Source organism: Eurosta solidaginis, chromosome 1 (genome assembly GCF_040869045.1).
Source record: "Eurosta solidaginis isolate ZX-2024a chromosome 1, ASM4086904v1, whole genome shotgun sequence".
Lineage (NCBI taxonomy): Eukaryota > Metazoa > Arthropoda > Insecta > Diptera > Tephritidae > Eurosta > Eurosta solidaginis.
The window spans coordinates 21,784,128-21,811,130 of NC_090319.1; the positions used below are offsets into that span (position 1 = coordinate 21,784,128).

General features: G+C 38.1%; 1 protein-coding gene across 12 annotated transcripts in view; it reads left to right on the forward strand.

Moving 5' to 3' along the window:
• Window positions 1-27,003, forward strand: part of Nlg1 (Neuroligin 1) — a 288,191-nt gene that overhangs the window by 138,853 nt on the left and 122,335 nt on the right. The window lies entirely within an intron of this gene.

A 27,003-nucleotide genomic window follows, 5' to 3' on the forward strand; every position in this document is an offset into this window, starting at 1 on the left:
GTACTCACCATCGTCAACGCATAGACGTTCGTAAATCTTTCAAAGAATTTTGTTCGTGAATAATTCCAGAGCCGCATCATCTGATGTTGTCATTGTCCATGCTTCTGCACCATATAGCAGCACGGGTACGATAAGTGACTTGTAGAGCATGATTTTCATTTGCGGAGAGAGGACCTTACTTCTCAATTGCCTACCACTGTTCAAAGTAGCATTAATTGGATTTCATAACTGTTGTTGTTGTTTGTGTTAGTGCTGGTTCCCGCATAAACGAAGTCTTTTACTGCTTCGAAAATATGGCTGCCGGCAGAGGAGTGTTTCCAAGGCTTAAATGCGCTGACGCGTTGCATGATGACAGCAGGTAATTCGTTTTGTCCACATTCACCATCAAACCTATATTCTTTAATTATTTTGCTTAGTTTAGAATGAGTAGAACTTACGGCGCGGGTGTTCAGGCCGTGATATCAATTACACAGCAGACACTAATAATTGATTTTATAGGATATTGTTTCATAGCGGTTAAGTTCTGCAGCTAGTATAACTTTCTTCAACATCAAATTAAAGAAATCGCATGATAGGGGGTGCCACTGACTGAAACCTCGTTTAGTTTCGAACGGCGCTCATTCTCAATTCTGACTGCGCTGATGGTGTTGCTCGACGTTTTTTTTTTTCACACCGCATATGGGAAACCAGGCCAGTCATGACGGCATATGGACAGCTCCTTTTCGTGCTGTCGAAGGCATCTTTAAAATCGACGAAGAGGTGATGAGTGTAATTTTTTTGTTTGTACCGATAAAGTCCAATCATCTGGTTTAGAGTGCACCTCAATATTTCGCACAATACGCTTGACAGGATCTTGTATGCGATATTAAGAATGCTGATTCCACGATAGTTGGCGCAGTTTGAAGAAATCACCTTTCGCGTGAACTGGAAAATGAACTCTTAGACTCCAATCGTCAAACATGATCTTTGCAATAAAGATAATGCATGCACCTTATTTACTCCTCGTCGCCGTATTTCAATAGCTATGCGGGCAATCCATCAGCAACAAGCAGAGGTAGAAAGGTGAGGGTGCAAGGCGCTTAAGCTATACTCAAAGCTCACGAATTCCTCCAAGAATTCGACGGACGGAACAAAGCAATTTGTGTATTGCTTCGGACGGGATTTAGAGGTTGGAAGTTCGGTGTGAATGACAGTTCAAGCTGCTACCACACCACTACTGCTCACATCTGATATTTCGCAATACAGCGCTGCGTTGACCCCAAAATTAGTTTTGATATTACTGGGAAAAGTGTTAACACAACACAAATCCTTTGTGCTCCATCATCAGATATTAATTACACATCAAAAAACATTGAATGTAAAAATCTCTGATTAATCTCAAAGCTTACAAATAATGACAACCAGTTGCGGCTGCTGTACTTAAAAATAAAAGCAACAACAGAAAACATAACTCACTTAAATAAAATAAAATATTGTACAAGCGTGCGAAATGGAAATGAAACAAGTAAGGACGGGACTGTCTTCGACTGTGCCGAAGACTTCATACCTTTCATGAATGGAGTTGAATTAGCTTATCCCGTTCGTAATCTTCAAATAATCGGATGTATAAGATAAGAAATATATAGTGAACAAATGTACATACCTAAACAATTTTTAAGATAAAAAACCCCTTATCTGAACTATCGGTTATATGGGATATATATTATATATAGCTCCGATCGAAATAATTTTTGCAGGAAATCTTCTATTATATTGTAACGAATTTACTGCAAATCCTTTTATTTGCAACCTTCTGCTCAGTTAGAATCACTAAACTGTTGAATAGATAACTCCAATATTTAATAATGTAAAATGCCCTTTATTAAAGTACTTCACAATAAAACTGATACTTCACAACCAATAGCTTGCTTAAATGAAATTGATTATCGCGCCTCTACTATTGCTGCTTTTATACTGTATGATTTCCTCGTTGCATCGTTTAGGCGCTTCCAGAATTTACTTATTTACTGGTATATAATTACAACTACAGATGCACGTGTGTAGTTCTCACATGGGCGTGTATTTGCGATCTACAGTTCCACAATTATAATTGCATAATTTAGGGAGCATCTCAGATAAGATAACTGCATGTGTTTGTGCGTTGCTTCTCCGCTGCGTGTACGTACATATTTGTAGACATAATGATTGAATTATTGATGTGCATACAAGTCACTGCTTAGCATCGGCTTAGAGATGACAGTACCCCTTAGTGTTGCTAATATTCGTAAAAGCATATTAGAATATATATCACCAAGTTTAATGTTTTTATATTGGAAATTAAGGGAGAAATTGCCAAAAATGTTTCTATTTGAACGATCGGTTTTATGGGATATAACTATATATAGCTCCGATGAAAGTGATTTTTTCAGAAAATCTTCTATGATATATTAGAATATATGGGCAAGTCCTGTGTAACGAATGCGGCATTCGCACGTATTTCAACGTGCTTAAAATGAAACATGGGAAGTGGACTGAGCGGATATTACAATGTTTGAACAGCACTAATATAATGCTTCATTCCATAAAAATTTTGTGTACCTCAAACATTTAAATACTTATTTATGACCAAATATAATGCGGTTCGTACAAGACAAAAAATAGAAGTATTTCCTTTTATGCACGTTTAAATACGTGCGAATGCCGTGTTCGTTACACAGGACTTGCCCACATATCACCCATTTTCACGTTTATACTTTCTAAATTTCGGCAGGAATGACCAAAATCCTCTTATCTGAACGATCGGTTTTATGGGAGATATATGTTATAGTGGTCAGATCCTACCTGATCCGACAAATGTCTTATATAATACAAAAATATATCCTTGTTCCAAATTTCATTAAGATATCGCAAAATTTGAGAGAATATTTTGCGTTCAAACAGACAGACGGACGGACAGACGGACATGGCTATAGCTACTCAGTTCGTCGCCCTGATCAATTCGGTATACTTAATGGTGAGTCTATCTTCTATATTTCTCAACGTTACAAACATCGGACCAAAGTTAATATACCATTTCAAGTTCATCAAAGGTATAAAAATATGCATTGGATGGAAACTTAATTGAAATAAAAATACATGTTGTGTTTTCAGTAAAAAAAAGATGCAGACTATGAATGAAATGAATGACAAAAGTATGTTGGTGTTTGTGTGCATATAATTCACGCTGTTCATACATACATTCGCTTTTCACTACCAAATAGTTTTCGCGTGAATTATTAGTATGACTAAAGGTGGATTGTGAATTTTGTTTAATTGGCCTGAGTTATTTTTCAAAAAAATTTATAATACAGAAAGAACTAGAAATATCATGAACTAGAATGCATGTAGTATCAAGTGATCGTGATCGAGCTCATGTGCCTATATTCCCCTCAAAACAACAAATCACTGTATGGGTAAAGCTTCGAAAAGTAAAGTGCTGATAGAATTAGTTAATGTCCCACAATCCGATTAGCAATAACCAGATTAAAAAACGGAAAGACAGCGCAGTGACGCTTCCCAAGGCAGTCGGTTCTATGTACCGGAGCGACTCGGGATTTTTCCCGACCAAGGACTGTCATTTCAGTGTAACCCCATTTAATTTGTTTCGTCCCTCCCATAAATTGTCATCCTCCCAGCAGCTCCTTGCAGCAGGACTGCTCCATATTCTCTTGCTCCGGGAAGGTATCGAATCCAATCCGGGTCCGCCTCCTGACCCCGGTCCTGAGAAATGGTTTTGCTGCATCTGCCGGAAAAGAATCTTTTTAGGACGGTCATACTCTGTTCAGTGTGTCTCGTGTAAGGGATGGTTGCATCGGACAGGTTGTTCTGGGCTTGATCCCAAAACCCGACGTCCACGTAACTTTTATAAATCTTTTGTGGCTCCTTGCTGTTCACGCCCAAGGGCGCCTCGTAGTCTACGTCTAAGCGCCCCCCCATTACCTTCCAGCAGCCCCGCTGCTCAGCAAGCCACAACAAGTACCCGCTGCTGCTCGCGCCTTACGGCGCCAACAACTCAAACAGCTGCTACCACTCATAACTACAATCTTCGTAGTAGAGTCGGAAGCAATGCTGAGCAACAGCCCCTGCCCCCGTCTTCTCCCCCCCTCTTTTCCGGCAGCAATCGTGTAGGTCAGGGAACCAGACTCTTAGTCCCTACCTCCGTTTGCACCGTTTGCCAGCACAGAATATATATGTTTGCGACATCCGCCCAATGCAGCTCCTGCCTTGGGTGGTGCCACTTTCTTAGATGTTCTGGTCTCCGCGACGGCAACCCCTCGACGGGTTTCATCGCGCCATGTTGCCAGGTCGCAAACCCAAATCATCCGGGTACCCCAATGCTTGCCCAAGGACGCCCAGTCCCAGGGCCACAACAGCAATTGCGTCCTGGCCTTCCTCAACCCAGGCGTAGTCACCCGTCACTTACCCCCAGAGTGGCGACGTCTCCCCTCATGCACTTCAGAATTCTGCAGTTAAACTGTAATGGACTAACTGGGAAGATTACGGAGATAGTCAATTTCATGAAGCGGCACAACATCCGCATTGCTGCGATTCAAGAGACTAAACTCACAGCACGATCTGCATTGCAGACCTGCTCTGGGTATAATGTCCACAGAAAAGATCGCGAGAGCGGAAATGGAGGCGGCCTCGCGTTTATAATACACCACTCTGTGCAGTATCACATATTTGATCCTGGCATCGACCGCAGGGACAACATCTTAGAACGTCAAGGCCTATCTGTCCGGTCAGGCGATGCAAACCTAGAAATCATCAACATCTACATCCCCCCTGCCACCTGTTGCCCCGGTGGATACCACCCTAATATCAGAGCCTTACTCACTGGAAACAATCGCATTATTTTAGGCGACTTCAATGCCCATCATGATCTATGGCATTCAAATTTGCGGGCGGACAGTAGGGGCGAGATGTTGGCGGATCAAATAGAAGAAACGACGTTCTGCACAATAAACGGAGACGCCCCCACACGTATGGTAGGAAGCTGTCACAGTTCGCCAGATATCTCAATCGTGAGCGCAGAACTCGTAAACTGCGTCAACTGGCAGCCGATGGTATCATTGGCATCCGACCACCTGCCTATACTTGTTTCGCTCGAGCGTACCGCCGACTTCATCGTCACCGAAAAACGCACTTTCATAAACTTTAAAAAAGGAAAGTGGGAAGAATATAAATCCTTTACAGACAATCTCTTTGCTGCCCTCCCTATCCCGACTGATGCCCGCCAAGGGGAGCGTGCCTTCCGCAAGGTCATTGAATCCGCCTCGGCACGTTTCATTCCCGCCGGGAGAATTCCCGAAATCCGGCCCCACTTCCCGGCGGAGGCCGCAAACTTAGCGAGAGAACGTGACCTTATAAGGCAGCTTGATCCAGGCGACCCCCAAATAAGGGATATAAACCAACGCATCAGATTGCTTGTGGATGAACACAAGCGGGCGAAATGGGAGGAGCACCTAAGAGGTTGTAACCTCTCTACCGGTGTGGGTAAACTTTGGTCCACCGTAAAGTCCCTATCGAATCCGACTAAGCACAAAGACAAAGTTTCCATCGCCTTTGGCGACAAAGTGCTGTCGGATGCGAAAAAATGCGCGAGCGCTTTCTGCCGACAATATATAATGCATTCTACGGTCGACAAAGTTAGACGGAGGGCCAACAGACACGCACATAAACACAAATTCAGCGCGTCACCAATCACCATCACCGCTAAAGAGGTTGAGGACGCCATTGGTCGCGCTAAACCATCCAAAGCAGTGGGCCCAGACGGCATAGCCATGCCGATGCTTAAAAGCCTAGGGAAAGAGGGTTTCAAATATTTAGCGCAGGTCTTCAGCCTGTCTCTTTCCACCTTTGTCATACCCGAGAAATAGAGAATGGCCAAGGTGGTCCCGCTACTAAAGCCTGGTAAACCAGCTAACATAGGAGAGTCGTATCGTCCGATATCTCTCCTATCGCCAGCAGCAAAGACGCTCGAAGCCATTTTGCTCCCTTATTTCCAAGCAAATTTGCAACTAGCCTCCCATCAGCATGGCTTCAGAAAACTCCATAGCACTACCTCCGCGCTAAATGCCATCAGCACCCAGATAAATTGCGGTTTAAATCAAAACCCCCACCATAGAACAGTACTCGTAGCGCTAGACCTATCAAAAGCTTTTGATACGGTCAACCATGGCTCGTTACTGCAAGACCTGGAAGGGTCTACCCTTCCCCCATGTCTTAAAAGGTGGACCGCAAATTATCTGGGTGGTCGGCAGGCATCGGTGCTATTTAGAAACGAAACACCAAAGCCAAGGAGAATTAAACAAGGGGTGCCACAGGGTGGTGTCCTATCCCCACTTTTGTTTAATTTCTACATATCTAAGCTACCTTCACCACCGGAAGGAGTCACAATCGTTTCCTACGCCGATGACTGCACAGTAATGGCCACAGGCCCAGGCCCACAGATCGATGAGCTATGCAATAAAATAAACGGCTACCTCCCTGATCTCTCCAGTTTTTTCGCCTCGCGAAACCTGGCATTATCACCGACTAAATCTTCCGTGACCTTATTTACAACATGGACGTCCCAAATGTCGACCATTTTGAACATCCACGTCGATGGCTCTACGCTACCGACTGTCCTACACCCCAAAATCTTGGGTGTGACGTTTGATCAGGATGTACATTTTGGTGAGCACGCAGCCGCAATTGTTCCGAGAATTCAGAGCCGTAACAAAATCCTCAAATCCCTTGCTGGCAGTACCTGGGGAAAAGATAAAGAAACGCTCATGACTACATACAAAGCAATTAGCCAGCCGATTACGTGCTACGCGTCACCCATATGGTCGCCAAGCCTAAAAATTACCCACTGGAAGAAGCTACAGGCCTGCCAAAATACTGCTCTCAGAATTGCCACGGGCTGTCTTCTTATGTCCCCAGAACACCATCTACATAATGAGGCGAGAACACTCCCCATCAGGGAAAGAAACGAGATGCTGACCAAACAGTTCCTGTTGAATACCCAGAAACCCGGGCATCCCAACAGACATCTGATTGACGAGCCAGCACCGCCTAGGGGCTTAAGGAGTCATCTCCGTAAGCATTTTGAGGAAATACGGCATCTGAGAACACAGCCGTATGAAGCGAAAAAACATAAGCAGGTCCTTGGTGAACTCCACAAACAGGCGTCGGACCTTTATGACGGGAATTGCCCGGTGAACCCAGTACTCAAAGTAAAGTATCCAAAACTTGCGGAAGAGGAACGCATACTCCCCAGGGAAACGCGTGTCACTCTGGCTCAACTTCGTTCTGGATACTGTAACAGGTTAAACTCTTACCTATCCAGAATCAACCCCGACATACAAAATGTATGCCCCGCTTGCAATGTGTCCCCACATGACACCAACCATCTCTTTAATTGTAATGTGGAACCAACGCCTCTAACACCCCTTTCCCTATGGTCCACCCCTGTTGAAACAGCAAGTTTCCTTGGACTCCCGTTAGAGGATATTGATGACAGTTTGTGATCGGTCGCGTCTGTTAGGTGGGGCGAAGCACTGCTACAACAACAACAACAACAACAACAGCGCAGTGACGTAACTATACCTTCTGCGGCCCTTGGCAAATTCTTTTGATGGGCCCCTATCAATTAAAATCGTCACTTTGTTTAATTTTAACAAATTTCGAGATTTTCAACGTACTCAATTGCACGTTTTATATACCCATATGCTTTCTCTCTTAGGCAGGAGAGAATGGTCTGTAGACCATGCTAGCCGAATGCCGAAACCTGAATGCATTTACAATGAAATAAAAATAAAAATTTAATATCAATAAGATATTTATTAAGGAAAATCTTTTTTTCGATATTTTTGTTCTTCAAGAGTGTCAATAAAATCACCAAAGTTTTAAGATTGGGCTATAGATTTTTCAATAGACAGAATAGCCAAGTCTTGTCTCATGGAGTTTCTTAAGTAGGTTTTTTATCAATTTTAATGTTGAAAATGATCATTCAGTCACAAGAATTGTAAGAAATAACAGTAATGCAATGCATATTTCAGGAAAGCTGCTGGACATACAATTTTTTTTATTAATAATAAACTAGCAAAGTCTCTAACACATGGCGATGTTTCCATTTCTTCTCTGAAAGTGGGTCGAAAACTGAAAATTTCCTGGCAAATTTTTCAAATATGTTTTTTTAGGTCTGTTGAATATTTGTCCGCTTCTCATACAAACTTGTAATCGATTTATAAATAACTTCTCGTTGAGCTACAAACGTGAACCTTTACACATAGTTTAGAACACCGTGACAATGCAACAAAAGGAAAGAAATCCGTTAGGTGGCGCACGGATCGAAAGAATTAGATAAGAGTTTGAAAATTTCCAAACACCAGCTTTTAATAAACTTCTCGATGAGCAAGAGACTTGAAATTTCAAACTTAATTCAGAGGTCGATGACAGCCGATGACACGATACAAAACGTTTCGTTAGGTGGCGCACGGGATGAGATATTTAGAAAAATCGTACGATACGGAGGGAACTTTGGGATTGATTTTTATGTAAGTTCTCATTGAGCTATAACTGTAAAACTTCACAGATAGGATAAGACGCCGAGAAAATTTAAGAAAAGGAGAAAAAATTCCGTTGGGTGGCGCACGGATCGAAATATATAGATAAAAATTTGGAAATTTGGTGTTTTGAGATCGATTTTAAAGTAACTCCTCATTGAGCTATAAACACGACTGACAAAGGAACAAGACACGATGACAAAGGAACAAAAGGAGAAAAAAATTCCGTTAGATGGCGCACATTAGATAATAATTTGGAAATTTGAAACCGGGCTCTCAGTAACTTCTCGATGAGCTAGAGACTAAAAATTTAGAGGTTAATTCACAGGTCGATGACAGCCGATGACACAATACAAAAAGTTTCACTAGGGGGCGCATGGGGTGAGATATTTAGAAAAATCAAACGGAACGGAGGGAATTTTGGGTTTGATTTTTATGTAAGTTCTCATTGAGCTACAAGCATAAAACTTAACAGATAGGTTAAGACACCGAAAGAATTTATTTCTCATAAATATTTTTCCAATTTCTATGTCAAAATTTTAAAACCTAAGTTATCAAGAATATGTCTTTATATAAGGAGAAATTTTTCGCTGATTTTTGTCCATTTATATAAAGGAAGTGCTTAAAATTTTATTTTTATTTTATATATCTCAACAAATTCTAGAGCTTTTTTTTTAATAGATCAGTGTCATTTAAAATTTTAGGCAGAAGGCTGCAAAACACTGGAATTTTAAACAATTTAATTCATTGGAGTGAAACTCGATTTAAGTTGGTTTATAATGATGTCCAATACTCGATAAATATGTTCACTTTGATTAAACTTTCCGGATCTTGGAGACGCTCACCTTCGCAAAGCTTATCAAAATGGCATTTTACCATCCTCTTCCGAGTTTTAGAAAATTCAGGGGTGATGAACTATTTTTCTGCTACATTATTTCCTCCCATTTCAAAATTTTCAAATTCATGCCGACACCTTTCCAATTCTTCTAGACATTTTCAAACGTTTTAAGGTATTTGAAAGATCGGTGGCTTTAGCCTGAAGTGCTTTAGAGGCTGCATCTATAGCAAGTAGGATCTTTCAATGGATAACCAATAACATAACAAAATTGTAGTTTTCGATCTTCTTATTGACTGAAACAGCTTAGTTTCTTTCAGTTGAATCGCAATTTAGCAGAATGTTTTGCACTTCAACAAGCCGAATTTTTAAAGCAAAAACGACATCACAACGTCCTGTCCATCTAGTAGGGTTTAATGGTTTAAACGTTATTAAGGTTGAAGACTTACTTTCTCTATTAGATTTAAAATAAATAAAATATTCCATCTTTAATTATTTTAAAAAAATGTTGCATATCAAAAACCTCTCTCCCATGTAACGTGTACACCTCTAAAAATTAATAACAATATTTTTTTTTAGTTTGGTCGAAATGCTTAACGATTAACTTGGAATTGTATTATGGTCTTTAGTTTTCTCAATTTGGATTTTAAGCAGAAGTTATATATATACTTTACAAAACAGAATAAAATCCTCAGGTAAATGTAAAATGTAAAAACATATATTTTTGAACGCGCGGCCTCTTGGCCCGGGGCCCTCACGGATCGGGGACCCGTGGCATTTTGTCAGCCCTGCCAACCTATTGTACGCCACTGAGACAGCGGGTGCTGATGTATCAGCTTCTTTGGAAAATATGGTCGGACGATTGGAATCTAAGTAGACGAAATTTCACAAAACATTCGGGAAGTCTGTTTACCGCTACAAGAGGAGAAAGAAGTCTAAAATTGATCCTTATATCATAAGGCCAAGGGCCCGACAGAAGTTTCTAAAAAATATAATTTAGTCTCTGTAGCTCACTCAATCTTCTCATCTTTTCTTCCTTCTATATTCTTCTTTTCAACTGCCTCTCACACTACCTTTTGCTATCCTTCCTTTCCACTCTACCCATATTCCCTTTTTGCTGACTCTATTTCTCTCATGTTGTTGTTGTTGTTGTAGCGATTAGGTTACCCCCCGAAGGCTTTGTGGAGTGTTATCGATGTGATGGTCCTTTGTCGGATACAGATCCGATACGCTCCGGTAACACAGCACCATTAAGGTGCTGGCCCGATCATCTCGGGAACGATTTATATGGCCACATTGAACCTTCAGGCCATCCCTCCCTCCCCACCACCAAGTTCCATGAGGAGCTTGGGGTCGCCAGAGCCTCGTCTGTTAGTGAAACGGGATTCGCCGCTCGAAGGTGAGGTTAACAATTGGGTTGGAGAAGCTATATATTGCGCTACACAACCCCTTGAATCCCCTATTTCTCTCATCTTCTTCTAGGTCTCTTTTGTCATGATCATCTCATTGTCGCTCGGTTTTTCTTCCGTTTTCCCCTCTGATTTACAGTTAGACTACCTATATACATATATCCAAAAATACTAAAAATACATCTGTTCAGGTGTTGAGTTAATTATATACTACCCGATTAAAAATAAGATTCCTGTTTTTAAGTTTTAGTAAGAAAAGCATTTGCTCCGGAATTTCCTTATTTATGTGTTGGTGTAATACTCGTAGCATTTATTTGCACTTAAGCACCAGTTTACTCTCTTTTATCTGTGTTAAGCTATAGCTTATTGCGGTATTGTCTATTTGCTTTGAATCGTTTGTTGTTACGTAAGTACATACATAAATATGAATGTATTTACGGTTTGACTGTTGCTCTCGATGTTTTTACAGTTCAGTGTATTGTCATTTGTAGTGTTTGTTGCTTAAACTATTGGTTGCTTTGATTGCTGTGTTTTGATTGTCTTTATTGCGGGGACAAAATTGTTACGCTTTTTCGAATGCAAATTTAAGCCCTACGTCGATGAGGAACTTTGTGTTTAAGTGAGCATAGAAATAGTTTAAGTATGGTTTATCTATATATGTAAAAATGAATTTGTGTGCGTTAGGTCGTTCAAAACTGAAAAACGGCTACACCGATTTGAATAATTGTTTTTCTATTATTTTCGATCTGATTCATTTATTTAAAAAACTTCAATTAAAATATATTTTAGCTATTACCCAAAAACGGTTTAACCGATTTCAAAAATTTTTTCGTTCCTTTATTCCGATCGGACTGACTGTTCATTTACAGCAAAAAAAAAAAAAATGGAAAAACTTCAATTTATCAATATTTTAGCTAATAGTACGAGTTTGGTTGTTATTATTCATGCGCCTTTGGTTGTTTTACGCACCAGTATATGAATCAGAGTGGATGGAAAAAATTTTGTCAGATGAAGCCCTAAATAAATTTCTTTTATATAACCTTTTCGTATATGCAACATAAATTTTAATTTTTCCAATGCCAACTTTTGAGAATTCCACAAGACTTTTGTAATCTATATACATAAAAATGAATTTGTGTGCGTTAGGTCGTTCATAACTGAAAAAAGGCTACACCGATTTGAATAATTTTTTTTCTATTATTTTCGATCTGATTCAGGGATCATTTACGACAAAAAAATTTATTTAAAAAACTTCAATTAAAAAATATTTTAGATATTACTCAAACACGTTTTGACCGATTTCAAAAGTTTTTTCTTTCCTTTATTTTGATTGGACTGACTGTTCATTTACAGCAAAAAAAAAAAACTGGAAAATCTCCAATTTATCAATATTTTACCAAATAGTACGAGTTTGGTTGTTATTATTCATGAGGCTTTGGTTGTTTTACGCACCAGTATATGAATCAGAGTGGATGGAAAAAATTTTGTCAGATGTCGCCCTAAATAAATTTCTTTTATATAACCTTTTCGTATATGCAACATAAATTTTAATTTTTCCAATGCCAACTTTAGAGAATTCCACAAGATTTTTGTAATCTATATATAAAAATGACTATTTGTGCGTCAAATGAATTATTTGAAGTAAAAATGTGTTCTTATATTGATAGATTTTTTGCCGCTTAAAGTTATACCAAAAATATATAATCGAGGAAATAACTTAATCATCCCAAAATTGTTAAAATTGTAGAAATATTTTTTAAAATTCAAGGTCCTGTATTTATTTTGGCAAAACTAACAATTTTACATCCCACAACTCTATGCCACAGATCTTTCAAAAGCAAAATGGAAACACCAGATATGTAGAATATGTCTGCTTGTTAAAGGTTGTCACTGCTTGATATATTGACTGGAAAAATGATTTGTAGAAACATTTTTCAAGACCTGTGTTAACAAAAAATAGCACACAATATTTGAGCTTTTGGTATTGAGGGAGCTTAACAAACTATTATACTGGGTCTAAAAAAAAAGATGCAAAAGTCCGCCCAAAAATTTGAAGCTTATTTCAACAGGGTCTAGGTTATTTTGGTAAATTTCTTTGATCCTTGCAAATAAAGTCTGAATGGTGCTTTTGTTATAACTTGGACATTTTATATTTGATTTTCAAATTTGAGGATGATTTAACGGAATTACGACTGACCTTACGTGCGACACCGACCACATCACGGCGGTTTTTGATTTCCAAATGCAGAGCATAAGATATCCTTCAAGGATTAAGGGGAAGTCCTACAGAGTGGTGGAGGAATCAGAATCTATATAAACGGCTCAAAACTGGAAAATGGAAATGGTGCTAGAATGTGCTCAAAACATCTGCAGGTAAATCAATCGTGCTGACTCCATGACTCATGCAGTCTTTGCCAGACGAAGGTCTATGCCATAAAGAGAGCAGCCAAACTTCTTAATAATAGTATGATCCCAGATAAATCTAACGATGTTTTTAGACAGCCAGGTTACCTTAAAGACATTCGAATACGACGTGACAAAGTCGATTATCGTGCGGAGGTGTCGAGCTTTGCAGGCGTCCACAAATATCTCCTTTTGCTGGGTACATGGCACAGTGGTATTGAAGGGAATACAGTTGCAGATGAGATGGACAGGAAAGGTTCTGGAATGAACACAAGGGAGGCGGACATGTGCGTACCACCACCGCTGCGTTATCTTTGGAGAAAAATCGAGGATTATGAGAATAAAGCAACGATCTTGCTGTGGAGCAACCGGTATGATTGCGAGATTTGAAGGACTTTACGGGCATATTTGGTTAGGAAAGCAACAAACTTCCTTCTGAAGCTGAACAAATCTGCAGTGAGAATACTTATGGGTGTCATCACTGATCATTGTGCTATTCCAGCAATGCTCCGACGGTGACGCAAACCAACAAGTTTCCTCTGCAGAAACATGATGAAGAGGAAGAAATGTCGATTCATAACTTTCCCTGCCAATGTCCAGGACTGCAAACAAGACTACAAGGATTTATGAGCACACGATTTTTCGGAAGTTTGGCTGAATCTGCGAAAATGGATATTTTACTCCTACTAAGGACCAATTGGATGTAATCTGTTAAGAAGAATATGCCACAACCCGGCACTTACTGAGGGCAAGCATCTCTTCAAGAGACCAAAAATGTTTGCCTTCTTATCCTAACCATGACACTTTTATGCCTTTATACAATGCATCGTCCATTTTTCCATTCACCTGATAACTTATCTAAGTTATAGGAATATTTTGTGGGAGTGCCACAAAATCCTCGAAAAAAATCCCCAAATACAAAATCCCCAAGGAAAAAAAATCCCCAAATAAGTAATCCCCAAAATCAGAATTCCCAAAGGAAATATCCCCAAAATCAAAATCCCCAAAATCAAAATCCCCAAACACAAAATCCCAGTGCTATGATAAACATCATGACCGTGTAAAAAATAGCAATATCTCTTTCCTCTTTCATTCATATTTATGTATGTATAACTATATATTCACGTTTTGGCAATACATATTTTTACTTACCCATATATAGGATGGTAGTCGCTTTAATTCGAACAAGCTAACAGAAGCGTTTACTACGCAGAAGGACATCGCCGTGGCGGTAGCCAAGGTTATACCACACGCCCGGACTTGGCATGGCGTAGCCCAGGGTTATTTTTTATAAGCGAGGCCGAAGGCCGCCTATGCAGAAAGTCGGTATGGCTTATATGCCTTTTTTGGTCGCGGCGATTTTAAACTTAATTTGAATTTATTTCACACATAAAATGGGGATTTTGTGTTGGGGATTTTGATTTGGAGTTTGTTTTGGGGATTTTGATTTTGGGGATAACGTGGTAGACCCATATTTTGTTACTAAATTTCTTTTATTATTCGACTTACAAGAACAATAATATGACTGTATACAGTGTTTGTGTTTATGGGCGGTAACATGAGCACTTGTCCAAAACTTTTCAGTCTAGCCTTTACCTAATGTTGTACACGGAGTGATTAGGCTGCAAACTATAACAATTATACATGTGTACATACATATATAATACTAGTATATAATAGATTGGTTAAGTTTTCTCGTCTGACTTCAAATTAATCAAATTTCCCTTCTAAATAAAAATAAAAAAATGTTACGCATACGCCGTGTCGCACATTAGCAAAATTTCAAACATCTTTATAACATGAGTATTTAAAGCACATTCTGGCGGTCAAAAAGTTTAACAAATTTTTAGCGTATAATTGTTTACAGCACATGTGACACTCAAATATAAGTACATAAGTACAATTATTTGCATGGGAATTAACGCCATGTTTAGTGTACACTTAACCCTTGTACACATAAAATCTAACAACCTTTAGAAGTGAATGGTACTTAAACTCATTCGTGCTATAACAACAACGGAAATTGTGGTGACGCCATTCAAATAAAATGTGTTTTCCGTTTGCCCTTATGGCATTAAACAAATGAAAAATGTTGTGGCCAAACGAAAAATGACTATAGTTGTATAGATGTATATTAGGGCGGGTCGATTTAAAAATCGCTCATTGCTCTGTGAAAATCGTATTCTAGGAATCAAAATAAGAAACTTTGCCGAAGGAACCATACCTCCAAAATGAATTCTGGTGTCCCCCAATTTGGGTCGAACTTTTGGGAAATGGTAATTTCAATTCTACCTGCTGTATCTTGTGGTGGCTTAAAAAAAACAACACAAGCAATTTTACGATCTGCAATTGTTTCACAGTGATACTTACATTTTTTAAAACGGTTGAATGAAAAACCCACACAACTATGTTTACGACATGCAAATGCATCACATTGATGCTTTGGTTTTAAAAGGGGGTTGTCAAAAAGCTAATTTCTAATAATTTTTTTTAATTTCTTTTCTATCACTAAGTTAAATTCATTTTTTCATTTACATATGTTCTGACTAAATAAATTTCTAAAGAGAAAAATAAACTCCAAAAAGAAAAAACATAGGCATTTCAAAGTGGGATTTTTCAAAATTTGCCCCTAGCCAAAAGTTCGACCAAATTGGGGGACACCAGAATTCGTTTTAGAGGTATGGTTCCTTCGGCAAAGTTTCTTATTTTGATCCCTAGAATATGATTTTCACAGAGCAATGGGCGATTTTTTTGCCTCCCCACAAATCGACCCGGTCTAATGTATATATACATATATGTGTTTGTATTTTGTGTCTAAAATTAAAACAATTGCGGTATGACGAAGACAAATGTTTGACTTAAATGCCAGCTCACAAGCAAAAACCAAATTTAAATATACTATATACATACACATATACATATATTTTTTAGTCGACCACATAAGTTTGGCATGCAATGAATGCAATTCTTTATCCACAAGCAGGTACAGTTGCGAACATGAAAATAGCAGTAGAAATTGATATCTAATTTCGTGAATTAAATTTTTATTTTTCTATTCTCAATAATTCTCAATAAAAATGTATTTAAAAATTTTGTGTGCAATGTACAAAAGAGCCTCAAAAATATTTTCGAAAAATTTCAAAAATTCGAAAACGTTTTTGCAAAGTTTCTAACCTTTTATTATGAATTTTTATAAATTTGAGTATGCAACATTGTAGCTCAAACGATTACAATCTAACAAAGTGCAAGTAGTAGTGCCGTCAAAACTCAAACTGATTGCCTACAATTTTCTTCCCAAGGGTGTTTCAAATTTTTTTCCATATAGATAATAAAGCTATGCGCCATTTTTTTGAAAGTTAATATTTAATATATAATTATTTAGGCGGCCTCCGTGGTGTGATGATTCACACTGAAGATCGTCGGTTTATGCCCCGGGTAAAGCAATATCAAAATTTTAGAAACAAGTTTTTTTCAACTAGAAGAACATTTTTCTAAGCGTGGTCGCCCCTCGGTAGTGTTTGGCAAACACTCCGAGTGTCTTTCTGCCATCAAAAGCTATCAGTGAAAACTCAGCTGCCTTGATGCTGTTCGGAGTCGGCATAAAACAGGTAGGTTCCGTCACGCCAACTTGTAGAAAAAACACGACTCTAATTGGATGGAAAGCTCGGCCTTAAATCACTTCGGAGGTTATTGTCCTTTACATTTATTATTATTTGTAAGCTTTGGTACACTTCAAAAAAAAAATCTAAATTCAATACATGTTTGCAATAAACATGACACAATTCTTCAATTCTTCTCTTTCACTTGTTCGCCATTACCTCCATTTGATCTTAACTGTGTTTTGACATCACCCTTTAAAGATGGCTATACTATATCTTTTAAAAATAAATGTCCCAAAATGGTATTTTTTTTTTGCAAATCGTACTGTCCTTTCACTTATATTGATACAAAGCGGAAAACATCTGAAATATGTATTGATTGTGTGATACACACTGAAACCTACTACGTAAGGTCTGGGGACTTCGAGAGGAAATGAAGCTGCCTAGTTTCATCTTCAGAATAACGCAAAGGGGCCGAATAATTCTCGACCACTACTCGGCTCATCACATACTATCGAGTCAACACAATACCAAAACCTTCAAAAAGTTAAAGGGAGTTTTTCCAAAGTAATGCCATTAATACCATGTGTGCTGGGGTCTGTGGACTTTCGGAACTATTAAACATAAACTAATCTGCAAAAGTTGTCAATATGTGCTAGGAAAAAAAATATTGAAAAATCCATATCCAAACTGCTAAGTTGGGTTGGCATGGAAAGCCACATATTATTATTACTAGGTCTGGAAGCACTGCGACCTTTGTGCAGATCTATTGTGCTAGACCTTTCAGCCTAATTTTGTATCTGGAGACTTTTGATGTATCTAAGTACCTCTTCAGGCTTTTTACTCCATATCACATAGGGATTAAGAGTCCCACCACCTAGATGGGATAGTCTCTGCCTAGCCAGAGCGACGCATTCGCAGAGAATGTGAACAAGCGTTTAATCACCCAGCTTACGGAAACGACAAATTTGGGTATCGGATAAATTTAACTTACTTAGGTGATATCGTAGAACGCAGTGTTCCGTATAGTACACAGTGAGAGTTCTTAGGTTCTCCCTGCTTAGGTGAATGAGTTTGGCTGATATTTCTGTTGCCGGAAGTAATAAAGAGTTTGGCCAGTCTTTGCCCTTTGCAGTCAATCCAGTGACGTCTGAATTGTTAATTTCCCAGTTACTTATAGCTTCACTGGTGTGTGCTTTTGTAAGTCCACAAAGGGGCTCTAGACCATAGAATGCTGCTGTAGCACCCTGCTTTTCTAGGTAATCTACATGCTCATTACCTTAATCTCCCTAATTTCCGGGAACCCATCCTAACAAAACCTTGTATTTGGCTTCCACGTCATTAAGGATTTCAGTGCATTCATCCACTAGCTTAGATTTAACTGTGTAGGATTGCAATGCACACAGGGCCGCCTGGCTGTCGGACATAATGTAGATGCTCGTCCATGTTGAGCCTCTCCGCAGACATTCTCTGCCACAGACTTCTATTGCATGGATTTCTGCCTGAAATATGGTGGGGTAGCATCACATTGGTACCGATTTCTTAAAGTTCAGCTCATAGATGCCAGCTCCCGTTCTTCCGTCATCGAAAGCCACATATGGATAGGGTGCGATTTCTTTATCATCAAGACAAGCTCACCGTACTCTAAGTCTGCATTCTACACTGATGCGTCTTAACATTATTTTTATCTGTCATTCAAAAATAACAAGAAATGAAAATAAATAAATAAATCCCACTGGAAGTTGAATTGAGAATATACAAGCAGCATCACAGCAGCTTTAGTCCACATTGAGCATGTACATATATGAATACAAATAATTGCACTTCTACTGTAAGTAAGAGCATTTATTTTTACATATTTGAATATGACATCATTTGTAAAAGTATGAGCATTTATTTTATGTTCTTTTATTCACACAGAAGCACACAAGAAGGTGATTGTACTTAGATACCCAACAGACATAAAGTAACAATTTAATAACTAATTTTGATTTTTGGCGACCTTTAAATTTAATAATTATTTCTTCAAACTGGCTCTGAGTCAATAAATTAAACAAGTTGTTGTTGTTTTTATTCCAATATGTTTCCATCTCCAATGGAGATCATCATCGGGGAATGAGTTCAGATGTTAGGTGGACAGCGTATAATCAGTTTTGAACAAAATAGCATCTCAAACGATCCGTTGGAGATCGAAATATATTGGAACAAAAACAACAACAAAGTGTTTAATTTATTGACCTAGAGCCAGTTTGAAGAAATATTGATGTAACAATTTTATTTTTATGATGCTGATCAAATTCCTCAACGATAACTTTTCGATAGTAAATCGATAACAAGCCAAAAACAAATTGGTAATGCACCTGTACAAAATCGATAATATTTCAATAAAAAAGCGATACTTTTTTGGTGACATATAGATACATTTTTGATAAAAAACCGACAACGCTTCTTGGTTATCAATAGCACTGCGACGAGAAATCGTTAACTTATGTATGGGGTTTTCCATCCCATTTCGACCAATTTTGAACCCGACCCCTTTAGAATTGGCTGAAAGTTTTTCGTCTTTTTCTAGCTTACGAAAGACATTTTTCAGAAGTTTTTCAAATTTTTTCATCCAACTCAAAAAAGTTATGAATTTTAAAAAAAAACACCGTTTTTGTTTTCAAAATGCTATAACTTTATCAAAAATTGACCGTTTGGGATCTTTTAAAAATTTGTTTTTAAATGTACTTTTCGGAAAAAATTCAAAAAAATTTTTAAAGTCTTTTTTTTGTAATTTTTCAGTTTTTCGAGATTTTTCAAATTTCGCCCTTTTTTCTCATAAAAAACTTCAATCAATTCTGCAATCATCCCCACTAGTCCCGGAGTGGGCCGAGAATTTTTTTTTTTATTTTGAAAAAGTTATAGCATTTTGAAAAAAAAACACCGTCTTTGTTTTCAAAATGCTATAACTTTTTCAAAAATTGACCGTTTGGCATCTTTTAAAAATTTGTTTTTAAATGTACTTTTTGGAAAAAAATCAAAAAAATTTTTAAAGTCTTTTTTTTTGTAATTTTTCAGTTTTTCGAGATTTTTGCAATTTCGCCCTTTTTTTCTCATAAAAAACATCAATCAATTCTGCAATCATCCCCACTAGTCCCGGAGTGGGCGGAGAATTTTTTTTTTTTTTATTTTGAAAAAGTTATAGCATTTTGAAAAAAACACCGTTTTTTCAAAATATTTAAAACATATTTTCAGTTGGAAAACGGTGTTTTTTTTTCAAAATGTTATAACTTTTTCAAAAATTGACAGTTTGTTTTTAAATGTACTTTTCGGAAAAAATACAAAAAAAATTTTTTAAGTTTTTTTTTCAATTAAATAAAAAAAATTTTCGGCCCACTCCGGGATTAGTGGGGATGATTGCAGAATTGATTGAAGTTTTTTATGACAAAAAAAAAAACGGGTGAAATTCGAAAAATCTCGAAAAACTGAAAAATTACAAAAAAAAAAACTTTAAACAGTTTTTTGAATTTTTTCCGAAAAGTACATTTAAAAACAAATTTAAAAAAAAAAAAAGATCCCAAACGGCCAATTTTTGAAAAAGTTATAGCATTTTGAAAACAAAAAGGCGTTTTTTTTAAATTCATAACTTTGTTTGAGTTGGATGAAAAAATTTGAAAAACTTCTGAAAAACGTCTTTCGTAAGCTAGAAAAAGAAGAAAAACTTTCAGCCAATTCTAAAGGGGTCGGGTTCAAAATTGGTCGAAATGGGATGGAATACCCCATATATATGTCATCAATAAAACCTTTCTTTTCTAAGCATATTCGGATACAGTTCCCGTTCAACCTTGGAACCGCCTCCGAATTCCCTTTTGGTTTTGGTTCCGTTTTCAGCCAAAGTCACGGGTTAGATCTGTTTTCTTATTCGATTCTGGTTTGAATGCCGTTAAGGTTGAAGTGCCAGTCTCCGGTACCACACTTGGGCCTTGTTTTCATACTGAACTTGGATTTTTTCCATTTTCGGCTTCGGTATCTTTTCAGTGTCCTTTCCTGTGGTTTCATCTTTTCCACGTACAGTCTGCCCATATTACATCCCATTGCATTGATTACACTAATACTTTCATTCTGTAATTTCCTGTGCCATGTATAAAGACTACGCTTACAAATAGGTACACTTACCTCAGTCTTTTATAATCTTTGCAGTACGAGCGCATGACAAAAACAAAACACCTATTCAAACATTTCTTCCTGCAGCTCGCATTTGCTACGTCTGCTTTTACCGTCTTAGGGAAATAAGCCACTTCTTTAATTCCTTTACTGTAGGATTTCCACATGATCTTAGACATTTTTCAACCCTGCGCTTCTTTCCACGCTTTTCCCGCTTGAAGGGTTATATAAAACTCCTATATCCTTTTGATTTCTGCCAGGTGGGTTGGAAGATTGTTGAGTGGTGCACCTTGCCTAGACAACTCATCGGCCTTTTCTATGGCTTATTTCCCTTAATGACCGGGATGTATGTTATAGTATAAACGAAGTCCCTTTTTGCTGAATATCCCACCGACTATTTCTATCTGCCATTTCCGCACCCTCACGTTATCCTTCGACTCTATTGCGGCCCAAAGATCTCTTTGGACTGAGAAGACAATTGAAAAGTAAAGTGCTCTCTAGACGAATATAAATTACGCGCTACCAGTCGCTTATTATACCTGTCCTGATGTTGGGCTCGGAATTGTGTGCGGTGTCCAGAGATGTTAAGATGGCTCTTGGAGTTTTCAAGAGAAAAGCCCTCGAAAAAATGTATGGTCCTGTTTGCAATGTCGATGGTGTTTATAAGAGGTCTAGCAACAAACTGTGTGAGCTGTATTTAGATATGAAAATATTGCAACGAATAAATGCCAAAAAGCTTCGCCGGCTAGAACTTTTTATGCAAATGGACGAAGATGCTTTGACAAACAAAAAATACTTCAATCGAGACCACAGTTTGTTAGCAGATGAAAGCGGAGAGGCAGGTTGAGGTAGATGTAACCTCTCTATTGGTTTCAGTTATCGCGAAACAAGGATAGCTGGCGTGAGTTTTTATGAAATAGCCGAAACCGCTTAGGTGGTTAAGCGTCGAATGATGTTTGCGATGACCTTTCTTCATTTTCATGGACTAACTCCTCCTACATAAGTCTTTACTCTGCCTTGCTCTACAGCTAGAATAGATATGGTAATCAAGGGAATATGGTAATCAAGGGATGAAGCGCATCATCAATATAGAGAAAATATGCTATACTGACCAATAAAAAACACCACCATGCAAGGCTTGTCAATAGAAATGTACTTCAAATGTTCGTTGGGTGAAACCATACTTTTTTGCTTTTTATCATTCACATATTACTACTAACTTATATTGATGTTAAATGTTTTGATTGCATACACAGACGTGTCCCAAATGAACACGGTGGTACTTTTTACAAATTTTGTACTTTTTAAAACTGGGTACTTTTTCAGATTTGGGTACTTTTTAAAAACAAAGTAGTTTTTCAGATCCGGTTTTTTTCAGAACCTACTACTTTTGTTGATATAAAATCCGGAGACTTTTTCGGATCCAAATACTATTTTATAGCATGGAAAACCAGTATTTGTATCAAAATTGTATATTGGGAATAAGACGACTAAAATTTTTCACACCTGTAAATATTTCGGCTTACTATGCTGTCACTTCAAGTGCGCTTGGCCGAGTGGCTAATCTGACTCCTATGAAGCGCCTGGTTCTAAAAATGTGCCGGCTCTTAAAAGGTATTGGTTCAAAAAAAAAATAACCGTTATTAAAAAATTACCCGGTTTTGAAAAAGTACATTTTTCCAAAACATACCCGTATCTGATACAAAAAGTTATCCGATTGTGAAATAATACCTGGATTCGAAGAAGTCTTTGGCTTTTATATCCAAAAATGTTGTCCGTTTTGAAAAAGTAACCTGGTCTCAAAAATTACTATCTTTTTCAAAAAGTACCCGGATCTGAAACCGTTCCTGCTCAGTTTTTAAAACATGTCCCGCATAAAATAACCAAACAGTTATAAAAAAGCGCCCAGATCAGAAACAGTACCCAGTTTAGAAAAAGTATCAGAATAAGTTAACGGTTTTCAAAACTACCCGTATCTGAAAAAATACCCGGTTCTGAGAAAATAATAAATTTTTAAAAGACACCCCCTTCAAAAAATGTAACCGTTCTAAAAAAATACCCGGATCGAAAATAAGTACCCGGTTCTAAATAAGTACCCGGAATCGGAAAAATTCCCGGTTTAAAAAAGTATGCGGATCTGAATAAGTTAACGGCTTTTTAAAATTACCTGGATCCTAAAAGTATCCTAAGAAAGTACCCTGATCAAAAAAATTTAATTAAATAAGCAGCCAATTTTTGAGACTTACTTTACTGATTCAAAAAATTCTAGTACTTGAAAAAGTATCCGGTCCTGAAAAAGCAACTTTTAAGGAAAAGTACTTGTTTTCAAAAAAGTATTCGGGTCTAAAAAAAAAAAACAAAATTGTGTATCTCAACCTTTTCAAACTTAAAACAAATACAGAAAATGGTATCAAATACACAAGAAATATATATATGTATTTGGAAATACGGGCACACGCACACAAAAAATACATATAAGGGTTAAGCTACCAGCATAATTTGCATTCGCAATCTGATATTTAGTTTTACAACTGTATTACCTTAGCGTTAAGCATTCGAGGATGAAGAGTCATTAATATACAAATTTAATGAGAGGTAAGCTCAAATTTGTAACTAGATAAGTGATTTATTTATGAGTATTTAATAAAGTAAGATAACTTTGTTGACATGAAAATATATAAAGAGCGTACACTCAACATTATAATCATGCTGCTAAAGCGATTTTGCCCGTTTCGCTATAAGTCACGGCAGCTATCCCTGTTTCTTGATAACTGACTCCAATTGGAAGCAATAAGTGAGGTTAAGTCTTCCTCAACCTGCCTAATCTAGCTTAGTAGAGGTCTCCTCGTTCCTCTGCTTCCAAACTGCAGATTCGACTGAAATACTTTCTTGACCGAAGCGTCTTCGTTTTTTCACATAACTTTACCTAGCCAGCGAAGCATTCACATATCTCCTTCCATAGTCGCCTTCAGCATACCGGACTGGACCAAAAATCTTCCGAAGAACTTTTCTCTTTTGCTGGATATGTATAATATATGTCCAAAGGACGGGGTGTTCCCCGAAACATGGAAAAAGCAGCTTATGTTAATTGGTAAAGGCAAATAGGACCGGAATTCTTCATTAGTATATCAGGCGTTATATCAGCTCACAACAGCCGGAAGCATGGCTTCAGGTCCGGAAAATATAGTTAAAGCGCAATTGAAGACGTTCTTAAAAGTGTAGAAATAGCACAGCGAGGTATTGCTAAATACAAGCGAGATTAGGTTCGATTAAGAGGGCGTGCGAGGGTGATACCCACGTTTCCACTCGGAAACATTTTTGTCCATTGTGAGTGCCCTCAGCAAGTATAGGGTGGCGGCAAATTCGTTTTGTCCCATTACCTCTTAGCGGTCCTCAACGAACCACTTGCTTTCCGTGATGAACGCAAGAGGAAGCGAGACGTCTACCTTGCCAACCTCTGCCAGGCTGTCGTAGAAGCGTAATCTGAGCCTTCTTCTTTGAAGCGCCGGGCATCGGCAGAGAAAGTGGTAGACCGACTCCTCTTCCTCCTCATCCTGACAGCTTCTGCAGAGGGAGCTTTTTGGTATACGCCACCGTTGGAGCATTGGTGCGATAGCAAAATGACCTGTGATGACACCCGTAAGTACCCTCACCGCAGATTTGTTCAGTTTGAGAAGGAAGCTGGTGCCCTTCCAATCCAAGCATGGCCATAAGGATCTTGATACTTCGCAGTCAACCCTATTTGTTCATAGCGAGTCCGTTGACTTGTTCTCATATTCGTCGATTCTCCCTAGGAGACAACTCAGCGGCGGTCGGATGAAGCTGTCCTCCTCACTTATGGCTAAGTCGGAACATTTCCTAGCCATCTCGTCCCCGAGTTCATTCCCTTCAATGCCGCTGTGCCCATGGACCCAGCAAAGGGAGACATTGAGATGACTTATAGAAGCCAGAGCTGTCCAGCTCACTTATGTCTAAGTCGGAAACTTTCCTAGCTATCTCGTCCGCGAGTTCATTCCCTTCAATGCCGCTGTGCTCAGGCACCCAGCAAAGGGAGACATTGATCGCACGATGTCCGATTTTATCATGTTGGACTCTAATGCCCTTAAGGCGGCTTGGCTGGCAACAAAGATGGTTACGTCGGTGTTGGAGACCGCGCCATCTTGGAGCAGCTGTCTATGGCATAGATCTCGACTTGTAATACAGTGCATGCGTCAGGAAGTCCGAATGGTTGGCTTAGCTGTAGATGTGTCAAGTACATCCCAGCTCAAGTTCCCTTTTCCATTTTCAAGCCCTCGGTGTATATTGTGATGCCTCTGCCATTGTCTAGGCCTACTTCCCATTCCTCCCTTTAAAGATATCGTATGCTCTGAACCTGGAAGTCCAAAACCCCTGTGACGTGGTCTCTTTTGGATGTTAGGTCAGTTATTATTCCGTTTAAGAGCGTCCCGTCCGGATAGTGTCCCCTGGTCTTGCAATGATGCGATAGAGCCGTTCTGTTATCATTAGAGTGGTCGCGATTTTTGGTGTTAGATTTGTGAGCGGAAATATATCACCGGAAAAATATAAGCATCAACAAAAAAAAAAAAAAAAATACTTCAAAAAAAAAAGAATTTCCGATCCACCTTATTAATGGTTATATCCACCTATTTTACGCTATGAATAAAAACAGAGAACAAAACACAAATAAAATATATAAGGCTGCCGTATTTGTACCTGGTTTATCTAACCGAATAAAACATTCAAACATGTATGACAAGGAAAAATTTCAAATCGCGTTCCAGTATAAGAATACGCTACAAAAAATATACAGCAATACAAAAAGCAAGATCGAAAAACACGAGAAATTCGACGTAATATACAAAATTAAATGTAATGGCGACGGGTCCCACTTATGCAACAAAGTATATGTGGGTGCTCCTAAATCGAAAGGACAAGGATTTCCGCTCACAAATCTACCATCAAAAATCGCGACCACTCTAATGATAACAGAACGGCTATATCGCATCATTGCAAGACCATGAGACCCTCTCCGGACTTAGAGAATATTACAATATTGTAAGTAGAAAAACAATATTCCAAGCGGTACACCCTCGAAATGCTACATATTGTCAATACACCTAATGATATACGCATTAGACTGGGTCGATTTATTAACATATATCGCGCCATCGATTTTTCGATAGGATTTGGGCTCAGGAAAAAAAGTTCCACTACGCATACCCAAAAAAATAATTTTCGAGCTGCAAATTTTTTTTCAAAAAACCGTTGTAAAAACTTTGGCGATAACAGTTTTAAAAAAAAAAAAACATGTTTTTTGGGTTTTAGGGAGTGTTTTGGTCGAAAAATTGCATTTTTTTTGCAGGCTCGAAAATTATTTTTTTGGGTTTGCGTAGTGGAACTTTTTTTTCCTGAGCCCAAATCCTATCAAAAAATCGATGGCGCGATATAGGTTAACTTTCGTCCATACTAATCGACCAAGGTTAATACGCATGAGTTTTAAGAGCGACACCGACAACATCGCTCACGCATACTGGCATTTGGTAATGAAAAGAAGCTAGCAAGAATAATGCTGAGGGTGTCCAATAAGTTAATATATATGTTGATGTTAGCAGATATTTCGTTTATTATTACTGTTTATTATTTGTGTACATCTTTGTTTATGATATTCTCTGTTCTTTACTGAAATTTTAAATTAGTCGACAAGGTGCATTCACAAGTGTAAGTGTTAGATTAGGTTTGTGCATTTATGGTTTTTATAAAGAAATGTATTTTTTACAGCCCTGAAGATGATTTCTAATTGAAATCGAAATATCGACAAAATAAATAAATACAACATATGTATATGGTATAATTCATTGGATTTTTATTACTCATATATATGTGTGGCCTAGAGCTCGAAAATTCTTCTTAATATAACTTTTGAACGGCCGAAAATAAAAACAACAACAAGTTTGATATTATGTTTAGGAATATGTTCCCAAGCTCAATGGCCCCCGATATGTTTAATCGATGCCATAATATCTTAATTTGTATTTGTAAAA